We start from the raw sequence: 11,298 nt of genomic DNA, 5'->3' as shown, positions 1-11,298 counted from the left end.
AGAACTATCGCCCTATATCATTACTTAATGTGGATTATAAAATTTTTGCAGACATTTTGGCAAAAAGATTAAAGAAGGTGTTGGTGGAGGAGATTCATAAAGATCAGGCAGGCTTTCTCCCGGGTAGGCATATATCTACCAATGTAAGGAATATAATCGATATTATAGAAATGTTGACAGTGAACATTAATACAAAGGCAGTTTTAATTTTTGTGGACGCGGAGAAAGCCTTTGACAATATATCCTGGAAATTTATGAAAAAGAATCTCCATGGGATGGGGGTAGGCCAAAGGTTTGAAAATGGTATAAGTGCAATTTATTCTGAGCAAAAGGCAAAGTTAATTGTAAATAATGTGGTCATGGATGAATTACCTATAGAAAAAGGGACACGTCAGGGGTGCCCAATATCCCCATTACTTTTTATATCGGTCCTGGAGGTTTTGTTAAACATGATTAGGGGGGACCAGCTGGTAAAAGGGATTCAGGTCGGAGCCAGACATTACAAATTGAAGGCCTTTGCAGACGACTTAGTATTGATCTTGCAAGAGCCAGACACTAGTACCAAAAGAGCTTTAGAATTAATTCAAGCATTCGGCCAGGTCGCAGGATTTAAGTTGAACAAACAAAAAACCAAGGTACTGGAAAAAAACTTAACAAATGTTGAAAGAGAGAGATTCCAAGAGGAAACTGGGTTAGTGGTGGCAAAGAGTGTAAAATACCTGGGGATTAACATGACATCTAAGAATGTAAACTTATTTAAGGATAACTATGATAAGTGCTGGACTGAGATAAAGAAAGATTTAGAAATATGGTCAAACCTGAAGCTTTCCTTGTTAGGTCGAATTGCAGTAATCAAAATGAATGTATTGCCTAGAACGTTATTTTTGTTTCAGACATTACAAATTGTGGATAAACTGGACTGTTTCAAGAAGTGGCAGAAAGATATATCTAAATTTGTCTGGCAGGGCAAAAAGCCCAGAATTAAGTTTAAGATACTTACCGATTCTAAAGAAAGAGGGGGGTTTGCCCTGCCGGACTTAAGACTGTACTATGAATCGGCAGCTTTCTGCTGGTTAAAAGATTGGCTACTTCTTGAAAACGCAGACATTCTAGATTTGGAAGGATTTGATAATAACTTTGGTTGGCATGCATATATCTGGTATGACAAGGTTAAAGTGTACAAGGGTTTTAAAAATCACATTGTTAGGAAAGCGCTATATAATGTTTGGATACGGTACAAAGATTTATTGGAAAATAAAACTCCCAGGTGGCTTTCACCTATGGAGGCCAAGGAGGTAAAGAAACTTAATATGAGAACTAATTGGCCGAAATATTCTGAAATTTTAGAACAAGAAGGTGGTGAACTTAAATTACAAAGTTATGAGAAAATAAAGTCCAAGGTACGAGATTGGCTCCATTATTTTCAAATAATGGAGGCTTACAAACAAGACAGGAAAATTGGTTTCCAGGTGGAGAAATCGAAACTAGAAACAGAACTGTTAGAACCCAATACTAAGAATTTATCAAGAATGTATAACTTGCTGTTGAAGTGGAATACATTAGAGGAGACAGTGAAGTCTGCTATGGTTAAATGGGCACAGGACATAGGTCATGACATTATGTTTGCTGACTGGGAGCAGTTATGGACCACAGGTATTAAATTCACGGCATGTAATGCCTTACGAGAAAACATTATGAAAATGATTTACAGGTGGGACATGACCCCAGTCAAGCTTGCGAAGATTTATCATTTGCCCAATAACAAATGTTGGAAATGTAAAGAGACTGAAGGTACCTTTTTCCACCTTTGGTGGACCTGCCCAAAGATTAAGGCCTTCTGGGAAATGATTTATAATGAAATTAAGAAAGTGCTTAAGTGCACCTTTAACAAGAAACCAGAGGCATTTCTCTTGGGTATGGTCGGCCAGTTGGTGCCGAAGAAGGATAAGAATTTCTTTTTGTACGCTACTACGGCAGCAAGGATTCTTCTAGCAAAGTATTGGAAGACACAAGAGCTACCCACGCTGGAGGAATGGCAGGCGAAAGTGATTGACTTTATGGGATTGGCAGAAATGACCGGCAGAATCCGCGACCAAGAGAAAGAGACTGTGGAAGAAGATTGGAAGAAATTTAAGATGTATCTTAAGAACTATTACAAAATTGAGGAGTGCTAAAATGCTGAGGGAAAGGAAGACGTAGAATTGCAGCGGAAAATTGTGTTTAATTTTAGGGTGGAATTGAAAAAGAGAATGAATTTACATTTAATTGCTTAAGAAGGGTTGCTGAATAATGGTTTAAAATTAAGGATGCAAAAAGGGAAAGGTATGGGGAAGTCCGGGAAAAGAGGGTTATGGAAATAAGGTTATGAAAATATGAGTTTTTGTGTTTGTTTTTATGTTGTTTTTGTTTATGTTAAAAAATTTGGAAATTAATAAAAAAATTATTCAAAAAAAAAATAATTAAAAACACTGGCATGATTTTTTTTAAAAAACACACGCTTGCAATGAAGCGAGAACTATGATAAAAACTGAGTTTTAAGAACATATGGAGAATATGATACGATGCAGTTTGAAAAGAATATCTAGGGAAAACATGGAAGGAAGTTCTGGGATTCTGAGAATCCTATTTGGAAAGTGATTACGATTTACGTATGATGATAATTGTTAAAAGTGAAAATGAATTTTAAAAGTTATTATAAAAAGAGAGTCTCATGTTCTACCAATTGCACCATTTTAGCCCACATGCAGTGTGTATCCCTCTATGCTTGGAAAGTGGATAGGTGACCACAACATGGAGAAGGGACGGAGACCACGGTCTTTTCTCCTCCCTTCCAGCTCTATCTTTCAAAGAGCCCCAGGCCCAGATCAGATTAAGAGCTGCAGCAATTCAAGGTGTCAAAGAGGAAGAGAGGTTTTTGTCGCAGTTCCCCATAAGAATTTACCACAGTGGAACGAGCTGCTTAACCAAACAGCACAGTAATAAACAGCCTTGTCTTCGCTCTCAAGGTTGGTGATGCTTAAGTGGCCCACTGTTCCAGAGCGGGAAGCAGTGAACCGATTTGGGATCCCTGGTCCCCTGCTGCTGCATCCATCACAATGCAAATAGCGAGGGACTTGTCCGGGTTTCTGTTGATACCAGTACATTCCTGCACTGCCGCTGGCTGTGCAGGAAAGTTTAGCTGTTTGTCCCGGAGACACAGACTCAGAGGCAGGTTGAGTCACAGAAGGTTGTGAAATGACTCCTTTGGAGGGAAAGGGGGGAAATGAACTTGTTTTTGTTTATACTTTTCAAATTTATACATTTCATTAAATTTACAGTCATTTTAACATTTCAAAGTTTGACTTCCTTCTCCCTCTTCCTACGGTTCCTTACATTTATTTTTTATTATCTTCTGCATATCCAAATTCATTTAATTTGCTCATTTAATTATCTATATAAATATATATTCTTATGAAACTGCAGGTTGTTACAATAATCCTGCCAATTTTTTTAATCTGTTTATAATTTATCTGTAAATATTCAATAAACCATTTCCATTCTTTTATATAAAAAAATGTGTCATATTGATTTCTTATTCTTCTGGTAAGTTTTGCCATTTCTGCATATTCTGTAAGTTTTTGTATCTTTGCATTTTGGGGTGAGTAGCATTCCTGCTGCTGTATCTGCATACATAAATAAATTTCTATAGATTTTATGTAGTTCTTTCCCTATAATTCCCAAAAGAAAAGCTTCTGGGTTGTTGTTGTTTTTTTACAAACGTAAAAACTTTTGGGAATGAACTTGGTTCACTTATTATGTTCACAAATATCAGAGAGGCACAATAATAAAATTCATGGTATAAATAGTTTTTCTGGTTTCTTATGGGAAGGGACTTCTCCAAATTCTTACCTGAGAAGTAGCTGAGAAGTGCAAGGAAGGACAGAGCCCAGACCATGGTGAGGACTCTAGAAGGGCTTGACTTTCTAAAAGAAACAGAGAAGTGTCAGAAACCTTCCTGCTTCTTCCTTAAATCTCCCAAGAGCTAAAGATGAAGGGTTGGTCATGTAAATTTGGACGCCCACTGACTTGGCTGCTAATGTGACTCCTCTAAAGAGGTGGGATGTTGTAGCTCAGCCAATGATCAGAGAAGATATTTGCATGAGAGAGATTATTTAAAAAGAAGAGATGAGGTGATCTTGATGTGGAGAAGGAGCTGGAACCAGGCTGACTCTCCCCCCAACCCCAAGAAAATTAAGCTGGTTTTGCCAAGGCCATGGCAATGAGCTCAACACATCAAGCAAATGAGCAAATGGAGTGACAGATGAATGAATCAAAGTGAATGAAACTACTCTAAAACATAAAAAATATAAAGGAAATAACTGAACAGGAAACAGCAGTGAAGATTCACCTGTTTCATTTTTAAAAAAATGATATTTATTCAAATTTTCAAAGTACAAAAACATTAAAAACATCAACAAAGTAAAAAACAAAAAGAGGGGAAAAAACAGAAAGAAGAAAAAAGAGAAAAAAGTGTATAAATTCAAAGTTACTTCATTTCATTATCTTGTGTCTTAGACCTCCTCATACCTCCCTTTTTGTATTCCAATTTTATCGTTATTTCAGCAAATTCTTCCCATATTTGTCAAAAATATTTTATCTTAACAATCTATCTCAATTTATCAATATTATCTTTAACTTTATCTTTACCTTCCAAACCATAAACTTTAAAATTTAGAATTTGAATTATATTTATACTTAATGCCTTCAAGTCTTTCTGCTAAAGCCAATTATTTCCTTTCCGGCACAATCTATTATTTCATTAATATTACTCAGAGATAACAAGATATATAAAAGAAAATTCTCTTCTAATTTTGTCCATCGTCCCTTTCTTCCTGGTTCCGGGTTGTGTCTGTCCTTTCTTTCCTTTAGGTTTTCACCTTCAGTCAGGTGTTCTAATGTCTGAGGCTCTCAAGTCACTTCCATGCCCCCTCTGCTGACTTTCTTGATCCTGATTATGATACGACGCTTCCTTGTCCCTTGTCGTAATCTTTCGTGGTTTCTTCCCTTTCTCCCTGGGGAGTGGATCTCTGGGGAGTTCCATACAGTCATAATCTCCATTTTCATTTATCAGGTTGTTCCATTCCCCCCAGTTCCACTCCCCATTGCTGATTTTGTAATCCAAACAATAGTTGCTCCAAAAGTACTTGTCCTCTTGTTTCACAGTCCCACTAGAGCTAAGGATTTCCTTAACTCCAAAAGTTTGCAGACACCCTTTAAGTTCAATGACGTTAGATCTCTCATTTTGTAACTTTTGAGGTATAATAGCAATCTCTTCCTTCTTCCACTGCCCTTGGATTTGCCTTAAGTCAGTTTCCTGGATTGGTTATTGTAAAGTTTCTCTCTCTTCTTCTCCTGTCAACTCATACTTTCTAGCTACAGCAGCCATGACATCCAGTTTTTCATCCACCAAGTTCATGTCCTCCTGCAGCTGCTGTAGCATAGCATCCACTTTGCCAAGGGCAGAAAGTAGAATTTCCTTCCTGCTCATTTCTAGTCAAGGTCAAGTATCTGGTCTCACGCTGGTTCCCACAGCTGTTATGTCCTCTTTGTGAACTGCAACAAAGAAACTAACAAACTCCCTCTAGAGGGCACAACTTCTGTTTAACCTCCATCTTTAAAATGTATCAAACAAAGGAAGATTTACTTTCAATTTTCTAGTACTTTGTTTCCTTACAAAAAGCAAAAGCAGAGGGCAACATTAAAGTCAATTTGTTTCTCTTTTATTTCTATCTGTCCAAATCTGTTTTCTTCAAAAGAATCTGTCCTGACGTCCCGTCCCCAGATTAGGGGCAATGGGAATTTATATTCCTTTGCTCTCTCTCCGCAGGATTGGATAGTCAAAGTTCTTTTGCCATACCTTTACCATAATCTATCTTTCATTCCCTTGTTTCATTGACCCCCTCTCACCTCCCTTTTTGTATTCCACTTCTATAAGCTATCTCAGCAATTCCATTGTCTTAAAATATTTTTAATCTTATTTCCCATTAAAACTAATATACCTATTTACACTTAACCTCTTAAAACATTTCCACTAAGGCCATAAAATTTCATTCCAAGATTTTTCTATCCCTCGTTATATTTTACGAAATTTCCCTATATAGACTTTAAATTTTCCAATCTTCTTCCACCGTCTCCTCTTCCTGGTCTCGGCCTCTGCCAGTCACTTCCGTCAACCCCATACAGTCCATCAACCTGGAGATCTTATGTCCGAGGCTCTTAACTCTTCTCCACGTCCCTTCTGCCAGTCTTCTTCATATTCTTTAATTCTAGAGAGCAGATCTCGGGGAAGCTCTGACCCAACAGTACTTTTATTCCTTCTCGACAGGTCGGCCAAATTTCCATAGTTAAAACTAGGATCCATAAAGTATTTCAAATCTTGTTTCAAGGTTCCTCCAAATCCAGAGGCCCCCAAAGCTCCGATCTCCTCCTGACCCAAGTCCATATCCCAAAAGTCAATTGATCCCTGCATAAGGGGATCTCTCCAACTTTCCTTTTCCAGTCCAGGCCAGGCTCCGATCTTCACAATCTGACTTTTTCTAGTTTCAGTCATAAAGGGCCTCAACTTGTAACCCTCAGTTTGCCTCTGTGAGGTTAAGGCTCCCCCTTGTATTGCTTTAGGTTCGACAACAGGAATTTTCTCCTTCTCCTTTTCAACAATTTGTCCTATTAAAATAGATTCCTGTGCCAGATCCTGAGTTATTTCTGTGTTGGTACTCACTTTTGGTCCCAAAATGTGAATTTTAGAAGTCATAGCATCTATCTTTTTATGAAGCTGTTCCAACAGATGGCTTATCCTACAAAATGCAGACACTAATGCTTCTCCTGCCGGCATTCTTGAATGTCCAAGGTCAATCTCTGGTTCTCACAGTTCTTATCGTACAGCTGGATTCCTCAGCTCCACTCTTGTAATAGTTTCAAAGACTCCCTCTAGAGGGGAACAGTCTCCACTTGTATCAATCCTTTCCAACACAATTCCAAAAGTAAAGATAGTTTCAATTTTCAGTTACTTTTTCTTCCTTTTAAAATGCAGAAGCGGACAATGGAAACAATATATTTCTCTTATTAACTGACTGTTTTTCGCTGTCAATGAACTCTTCCAAAATGTCAATCTGCTGGCAGCCCGTTCCCAGGGGTTCAGAGCAGTGGTAATTTAATTTTTATCACTCTCTCCTGCAGGAAGCACAACCCACAATTTCCCCCCTCTTCCCCTGCTTCCAAGGGGGGTTTAATAGTTTCAATCGATGGAAATTTAATCCTTTGCGTGAGGCTTTCCAAGACCTTAGCTTGCAACCTCTTTGCTTCAGTCTATTTACAAGAAGGGAAGGCGGACTTCCTGTTTTGAACCTTCCCCGTTCGGTGCCAAATTAAGGTATTTAAAGATCCAATTTTCCGTTCTACCCATGGGTTGTTGTTTAAAGTCCAGTTGTCCACAGGAAAAAGTCAGCACTCTCCGACAACAGCAATGCGGCTTCACTCTGTGAAAGAAGCAGTCAATTCAAAGCGCCGCGGTGCTCACCCCACGTCACTCCGGATCCCCAAAACAGGGTTTCCCCACGAGTAGGGGAGGTGCGAAAGGTGCCAGCTGAATCCCAAGTTCACAGGCTTCTTCTGCCTGTGATTTCAGTGGGTCTCCGCCTTCGCCATGGCGGTTCAGACCCTACTTTCCACGTAGCAAGTTCCTCCCAATCGGAGGAGCTCTGCCATTGCTGGAGGTGCCAACCCGGAAGTCCTAAAGGGATCAAATTCAGATTAAATGATTCTATCTAATGGTTCGCAACTCCCTGCTGCAAAGGAAGAAGATTGGGAGTTTTTGTTTTAGCTCCCCGTCAGATTTTAGCAGTGTGCAGCATGCTGCTGAACCAAGCCCCACAGTAATAGTCAGCCTCATCTGCAGTCTGAGTGTTGGTGATGGTTAAATAGCCCGTATTCCCAGAGAGGGAAGCAGTGAAATGATCAGGGATCCCTTCCCCCCTGCTGCCACCATTATAAGGCACATAGCGAGGGGCCTGACCAGGCCTCTGTTGATACCAGGCAACATAGGTGCCACTGGGAGTAGTGTTGGCAGTGCAAGGGAGTTTAGCAGTTTGTCCCGGGGACACAGACTCAGAGGCAGGTTGAATCAGAGTATGTTGAGAAATGACACCTTAGCAGAAAGAAATAAAAACGGCATTGATTCATTTGGTTTGCACTGAAGCATCATAAAAGCTGCGTGATCAAAGTTCCATAGAGCTGGTTTTATTGGCCCAGAAATCTATGAAACAGAGCCCTCCACATCCTTACCTGAGAAATAGCTGAGAAATGCAAGGAAGGAAGCCCAGGCCATGGCGAGCTCTGTAGAGGAGTTGGGCTTTGTAAAATAAACAGAAAACTTGTAGGAACCTACAAGTTTACTCTTATATCTGCCTAGGAACTTGTTATGTACTGAGTTGAATAGGATCCAAAATGCAGGAGTCTGACTGGTCATAGAACAATAGGATCCAAAATACAGCAGTCTGATTGGTCCTAGAACAATAGGATTCAGGATGCAGCAGTCAGATTGGTCCTAGAACAATGCAGCAGTATGATTGGTCCGCAGGAGCCACCCAATCCAGTTCCAGGTGAAAGTGAATCCACAACCTGATTGGCTTACAGGAGAATCCCAGAATTAGCCAATCATGTGCGGCCCATTGTGTAAATAATGTATATAAAGCAGATATTTTGGGGAAACTTTCATTCCTCCTCACCACTATGAGCTGAATAAAGAGCATGAAATCCACTCTTGACTCCAAGTATGTTTCAGAACTGAAACCAAAGGGAGTCTTATACAAAGCTATAGACGTCCATTGGGCTTTGTGGGAAATGCCATTTTTCCTCTGAGGGGGGCGGGGCATTCCATCCTAGCCAAAGAGCAGAGAAGATATTTGCATGAAGGGGAATATATTTAAATGAGAGAGAAGGCTTCTAGCTCAGTTCTGGATGAGGGCAAAAATCCCACAGCTGTAGCATCCCTCACCCTCTTCTGTACCGGAAATGTGGAAGCTTGCCAAACACCTCTTTCCCTGTTCATGGTACTGAAGGGTTTAGTCAACCAAAATTTAGGAAATATTTCCTGAGAAAATAAAACATTATTTTAGCACACAGAACCATCCCCAAAAGCCATCTTGGCTCTTCTAATTACTCTACAGAAGGAGATATGTTGGAGAAAACTATTCCAATGGTTCTTTCACTTACAAACCCTTTAAATCCTGTATTAAAGGCATATTTGTGCATGGATAGGATGGGTCTGTGAACTGGATTTGAGAACCAAAGTATTTACCATCTCAAAATAAGGGCCACACTGCCCAGGTATTGCAATCAGTAATACATTGTCAAGTATCTTGGCAGACAGGAAAAAGCCGCAACTTCAAATTTTCAATCTTAGACTGCTTCTTTCTGTGATGTGTGTGTGATCCTTTTTGGGTGGTTTTGGGCCAAGGAGTTGGGCAATGTCTTGGTCTCTCTCACCTGCTTGCAAGAGGGTGGGGACTCTGTTGCAAGAGAAAAAAACAAAGATCTGCCTTGGTATCACTGGATCCTGCCTTCATCCATTCTCCTCTGACTGATCATGGACTTAGGGGACTCATAGTCCCTTGGGGAGTTGTGCAGCTGAAAGCCAACCCCCAGGTTCTCTGCAGTATGTTGCACCTGGCTCTCTCAGTCAAAAAGCTCAAGGCACAGATCAGATAGAATGCTCTGTAGCAGTTCTCAGAGTTCTGCACTGAAAGAAGAAGAGAGAAGGTTTTTGTCTCAGTTCCCCATCAGATTTGATCACTGTGGAACCCATCAGTGCCGCCAAACCAAGCCCCACAGTAATAGTCAGCCTCATCTTCAGGCTGGATGTTAGTGATGGTTAAATAGCCACTATTCCCAGAGACGGAAGCAGTGAACCGATCTGGGATCCCTTCTCCGCGGTCGATGCCATTATGATCCACATAGCGAGGGGCCTGTCCAGGTCTCTGTTGATACCAGATCATATAGTTCAGACTGCTGGTGTGAGTGCAGGAGAGTTTTGTCGTTTCTCCAGGAGATGCAGACTGAGAAGCAGGTTGAATCAAAGTAACCTGTGAAATCACAACTTTATAAAAAGAAAAAGGAATACATTGTAAAACCTAGATTCAACCATTGTTCTCAAAGATATCTGCCAGGCACTATGATATGTGCACAATATAGTTTTGTGTTTGGCCCAGAATCCAACGGAAAGGGAATCTTCCAAACTCTTACCTGAGAAGCAGCTAAGAATTGCAAGGAAGGACAGAGCCCAGGCCATGGCGAGCTCTCAAGAGAAGTTTGACTTTGAAAAGCAAAATGGTAACTAGTTGGAACCTTTTTTGCTTCTTCCTTAAACCCCGCAAGGAGCTTCAGATGAAGGATCTGTCATATAAAGCTATTGACACCCATTGACTCTGGAGAAATTCCACTCCTCCCAGCCAATGATCAGAGAAGACATTTGCATGAAAGAGGTTATTTAAAAAGAAGAGGTGATCTTGATGTGGAGGAGGAGCTGGAACCAGGCTGACTACACACACACACACACACACACACACACACACACCGTTCCAAGAAAATTAAGCTGGTTTTGCCAAGGCCATGGCAATGAGCTCAACACATCAAGCAAATGAGCAAATGGAGTGACAGATGAATGAATCAAAGTGAATGACACTAAAACATTAAATTATAAAGGAAATGAGTATAACTGAACAGGAAACAGCAGTGAAGATTCACCTGTTTCATTTCACATTGCAGGGGGTCTCTCAGATCCTCAAATGCAGTGGTTTTCAACCAGTGCGCAGTGGCACTCTGGGGTGCCTTGAATGGGATCAGCGTGCCATGGGCAACGCTGGCCTCTGCCCCTCTTTCCTTCCCTCTCTACTGTGATGCCCTCTCACATCTCTGCCTCCCAAAGGCTTGCACAGCTGTTTGTTGCAACAGCCCTGAGTACAAGCTCCCCAGGTGAATGGTGCCTCTGGGGCTGGCCAGGGGGTGCTTCCCAAGTCCCTGTGGGACAGTGTGAGGAGGCACCTCTCTTTGTGGCATGGTGGGGTTTGGAAGCTCAGAGACCAGGGGTAGCGGTGGTGGCTGTTGCCCAGAGGATTCCCAATGAGAGGGGCGAGGAGAGGAGGCTGAGGGAACACACTAAAAAGGAAGGTATTTGAAAAGAGGTGCACAGCCGGCAAGAGGGGACATAGATGGGCTCCTGAGTCCCACAGGGGTGCCATAGGAAAAATGTAGATGGTCAAGGGA

General features: G+C 41.0%; 1 long non-coding RNA gene across 1 annotated transcript; it reads left to right on the top strand.

The window, feature by feature from the left end:
* Positions 1-4,108: 4,108 nt before the first annotated feature.
* Positions 4,109-10,767, top strand: LOC307205164. The gene is made up of 2 exons (XR_013833931.1): positions 4,109-4,169; positions 10,536-10,767. It is a non-coding gene; the product is annotated as an uncharacterized lncRNA (long non-coding RNA).
* The last annotated feature ends 531 nt before the right edge of the window (positions 10,768-11,298 follow it).

Source organism: Podarcis cretensis (genome assembly GCF_951804945.1).
Source record: "Podarcis cretensis genome assembly, chromosome: 16".
Taxonomy (NCBI): domain Eukaryota; kingdom Metazoa; phylum Chordata; class Lepidosauria; order Squamata; family Lacertidae; genus Podarcis; species Podarcis cretensis.
This window is presented reverse-complemented; position numbering and strand designations above follow the sequence as displayed.